Raw genomic sequence first — 5115 nt, forward strand, 5'->3', positions numbered from 1 at the left:
TGTCCTACTTTGCTCTTCTCAGAATGCAGCTTTCTTCTTCGAAAATCCTCAGATGAGTTTCTTGCTTTAATTTTGCTGCTGCTTGCTGGCTTTAAGCAGTCAGGAGAGTTTAAAAGTCATATCCTTTTGTGACACATCGTGACAACAAACAAACCAAAAAGCAAGTGCAGCTTGTTCAACAGCACTGTTTCCCTAAGGTGAAAGGAGAACATCCTGTAGCATAGTTCGAATCCTGAAACTTGCCTTTTCCTCATGGACTTGTCTTGCTGACAGAGCTGTTCCTGAGCTCTGCAAGGCCATTGATCAAATTCAAAGACCAGCAAGTGGGAGGCATTTTCAAAACCGAGGCTCCTTAAACTCCCAGCCTCAGGTCTGCCGCGCAGGACCGAGTCCAAAAGGAGGGAATTCCAAAAAGCAAGAACTTTTGGTAGTTGCCGTCGCGCTGCATCGTCAAACCTCTCCCGGCTTTCGGCGCCTGCGCTCGCCAGCCGGATTTAAAGTGAGGAGAAAGCAGGGCTCCGCTGACAGCTCGGATCCTATAGGCAGGATCTTCCGGACGTCAATCCTTCCCCTGCTTCCCACGACGAGAGCCGCCTCGCTGGAAGCGGCTGCCGCTGACTCCCGGGGAGCCGCCGGCGAGCGCCGGGGAACGCCGGCCACCTGCTGGACGGCCGGGTCACTGCCCGCTGGAACGGGGACCGCTCCCACCGAAACCGCCCTTCACTCTTCAGCTGAGAGGGGGGGGGGGGGGGGGGGAAATGTTCTCGTTTATAGCTCTTGAGATGGAGTTCACCGCCTGGCTAAAACGAAAAAAAAAAATAAATCAGTTTATTTCATACTGCAAATGATGTGACCGGGAAAGTAATCACAGCTTCTGAAATAAGAGCACACGAGCTTTGTTTGCGCTCGGCTATTCAATTGCTCCGCTGAAAGAGAATAATGGTAACGAGGCCAAATTCATCCCCAGGGCAAATGAGCTGAATGAAGCCAATTAAGATAAAATCAGCATTATAGTTAAGGTAGGCAAATGAGTATCAGGACTACGCACCCGGACTTAACCAGGGAAGCCTGAACTCTGCACATTTTTTGTTAATGTTTTAATTTGGAAGTAACAATAATGAGGGACAAAGTTTACTGCTCAATGCCATCATTTCTGTTTATGAGGTACCCATCAAACTGGCATCTAGAGGTAATGCACGTCTAGACGCAGCAGAGAGAAACTTGCTTGGCTTATAACAATCTGAACATGCTCTTTCTGAGACCTTAATTAAGATATAACTATTATTGATGCCTTACTACTTTATAACAGATGAACTATTTATGATTATATACAAGGACTTTCCAGACTACGAAGAAATACAGTTAATTTGGAAAACAGCCTGCTGAATTAAATGAAGCTGTAATTTACATTTCCCCTTCTAACTGCTCATTTTTGCAGGCAAAAGAATGTTTTACCAAGTGCTAGGATTACTCAGAAGCAAAGGGGGAGGTGATTAAAATCAGACATTAAAGTGTGATCACTGGTTTCTAAATAAGGGAAGCATTTCAGGACATGATATGGAAAACCTCCAGGTGCTCGGGATCCATGTCCCACGGTGGGATTCTGAGCAGGAAACATCAGTAGCTGTTTTTCTGCCTCATTCTTGTGACCCGGATCAGTGCTTTCAGCTGCTTTGCTGCTATTCGCTCTTAGTTAACAAAGGACTTAGGTGTATCCTTAATTTTAAGTAGGGCTCCTCATGTATGTTTTTCAATCCAAACACCCAGAGCGTTGGGCTGAGAGCTGGAGTGAACAGAGGCAAAGCCAAATTTTCTGGTATGCTTTTCCTTCAAAAGCGTGCTTTTAAAATTAGACCTGAGGTTGCCACCATTAAAAGCAGAGGACGCAGAGCTACTGTGCACAGTCCGATTAGGGCGTGCAGGCGAAAGCGCTTCAGTGGGTCAGGGCCAGCTCTGGGCAAGGCTGCCAGGTTGGGCAGAGCCCAAGCCAGAGGGAGTGCCATATTTGGCATAGCAGGACCTGCAGAAGGCATGGAGAGGCACTGTGGAGCTACTGAAGCAGCCCAGCCACACCGCATGGTGGGACACCTCTCCCAGAACTTCCTCCAGGATATCTGTGAGTCTGGTCAGAGGGGCTGCATGACAAAGGGACACACTCCTCTCTCTTTGCTTTCCAAGCTTCGGGATGAAGCAGAAAGGACATTGCTGGAAGCGATAGAAAGAAGCGGGAGCAGCTACTCAGTATAATCCTGATGGACTCCCGTGCACAGCAGCGGTTGGACTCCCATGCACAGCAGCGGTGACCTGCTCTGAGCGGGAGGTGGGACCTGAGATCTTCCGTGCTCCCTTCCCGTTCAAATGACTTGGTGACTCTTGGATTTTTAAACTCACCACTCAGAGACGTAACAGCTCTAGCACTCATCATGAGCCTTTATTTTTCCAGATGGACAACAAAATGGTCTGCCAAAACCTCTCTAATATGGCCACTAAGTCATAATTAGTCACAGTTAAACTGTTTAACACTGCACAGTTAAACTGTTTAACACTGAAATCTTTTATAGCAAACTATGTTGGGTGAGCAAAGCGAGGCAAGGGAAGTAATGCTGGAACCACTTCTATCTTCCTGCAGACGGTGGTGTTGATCACTCTTCTGTTCTTTTGAGGTGAATGTAGGCAGATCACCACGTCCCAGGTGTCTCCATCAGTGATGGAAGAGGCTTTCATGACCTCTGGTAGGATTCATTTCACCTGCATCTTTGCCAGGTGGGTATTTTGCTCCAGGAAGTACATCAAGTCCAAAGCTATAGATTTCTAATTTTTGGTTTTGACAAACTCAGGCTTCAGGTTTAAGGACAACCTCTTTTGGCCACAGAGAATAAGAGATTGAAAAGACAAACGCAGAAAAGGAAAAAAAAAAAACCCCACCCAGATCCTGTGAAGCTTGAAACTTAGTTTACATTATAAAACATTCATTACTTACGTCAGACATAACAGACTGTTTTGAGGTACATGACTACTACTGAATGGCAGGACACTGTTTTTTCTCACAATTGCCTAGCCTACTGCTGGTTCCCAGAAGCAACTTAGATATGTTGAGGATTTTTCTCAGAAGTGTTTTCGTCTTATCATAAATTGCATATGAGAGGTTTTGCTTATTATAAATGGTGCATCTTTTTCATCACATCACTCCAGCATTTATCTTCCCTGAGCAGGCAAAACGTGTGGGCACTTGTATGAGCATAGACGCCTCTGCCGTACTGTTCATTTCAGGCTCCCAGGCCTCTCTCCAAAGGACGGTAAGCATCAATACCCATATTTCACCAGCGGAGTAACCTTCATGCACACACACAAAAAAGTGACTGGCACAGTTACTTAACAGGCTATTGGCAAAGTTGTGAATAGGATAATGCAGGTCTCCCGAGCCTGGTCCTGCATTATAATGGTTTTCTATTGGACAATGAGAGATTCCAGAGATACTTTCAATAGATGCTTTTTTTTCAGCTCTCAACCTTCATCCAACCTCTAAATGACAGCTGCAAAGAGACAACCTTCCTACTCCTTAATTGTGCACAATGGGGGAGATTTGTAAAAGAGCTCGATAGGTAAAATTTTCAAAAGCAGTTAAACCTATTTGAAAGGTAATGAAAATTAGGCTCCTACATTGCTCATGAGCTCACCACCCAGAAATGGAGCCAGATTTTTGAACAAATGCAGTCTGCATTGAGAAAAGTACACAAGGATCCATTTTTCAAAGGCGCTTGGAGAGCTGCAGCTGCCACAGTGACAGCTACAGTCAGGTTTTCAAAGAGCCCAAATACCCAGTGTACCGAGGTCTTTTTCAAAGACACTGATCGTTTATTCTACATACTTAAACGGTTGTCTTTTGAAAATCTAGTGCAATGGGGGTTTTCTGAGCCCCTGTGAGGTCCCACGGGAGGTGCTCTGGTGATGGGAGCCAGAGAACACCACTGCAGCCACCTGCAGACCCTGAGGCTGGCTGAGACTGGCATGGCCATCACCTCGGAGGGCAGGAGCACGCCAGCTGCACCTGGGTGGGCAGCCCATGCAGCATCCTCCACACCAGGCACCTCCAGCACCCAGGGGATGGGAGGGTGATGGGGATCATCTCCTGAGGAGCATGGCTCTTTGCCGAGGGTGTCACGTTTGTTATCTTGCCACAATATGACTTTGTAGTGGCCTCTTGCATATCTCCTCGGAGGAGGTGGATAAACTCCTTTCGACAGTCAAGTGTCAGGAGAGAAGTCCCTTAGCTCAGGGTTCCGCTGTTTCCTGATAACTGGATTACTTGGGCTAGGAGTCAGTGAACCAGGGATTACTCCGTGCTGAGCTTGTGGAGTGCAACATCCGTTGATTTACTCAACATTCTCCTTCCGCAAACTGTTCATCTCCCAGAGGGAACAAAGTGGTGGGAAGCATCCTGTCTATCATCTCTTCAAGCAAATTTTTAATTTTTATTGCTGCCACCCCTACCTGATCATATCATGCTCTGTGTCTCAGTTCACCAATCTGTTTCAGTCACCAATGTTAACAATAACTGTTCACAAGAGGGTAACTTTCTAACTCAGTCCATTCCAGGATTCTGGTTTACAGCAGAGCTTTACAGACAGTTTTGGGGGCTTGTTGGTTTTTTTTGAGCAGTGATCTGGGCTCATACCTGTGTGACTGGAGGTCAGAGGGGCTCGGCAGAGAACTGAATATAACTCACAGTGTAAAAGTCCCCTGAGTGGAGACTGTGTGCTGGTGTCTTGCATGTGTAAAAATGGAAATGAAGCATCGTCAAGTTTCCTCCTTCATCGTGCAGCCTTGCTGATGCACAGCCTGTCCTGCAAATGAAGATGCAGGCCACACAAGGTGAAGCACTCCCACTGTGCCTTTGAAAATAGCTTATTCGTCCTAAATTAGACAACTCCTTCAGTTTGTTATTGAATTTCATAAATCCCTTACTCACTCCCAGCATCTCATCATGACACACAGTCATCAAAAACTGACACAGCTGGAAGGGATGTCTGAACTGGGTAACACCTAGGATGCGTGCTCACAGAGAAGGACGTATTTGAAGGAGAGACCATGCAGATATTTATTTACAGGAATCTG

The sequence above is a fragment of the Tauraco erythrolophus genome, chromosome 1 (assembly GCF_009769465.1).
Source record: "Tauraco erythrolophus isolate bTauEry1 chromosome 1, bTauEry1.pri, whole genome shotgun sequence".
Lineage (NCBI taxonomy): Eukaryota > Metazoa > Chordata > Aves > Musophagiformes > Musophagidae > Tauraco > Tauraco erythrolophus.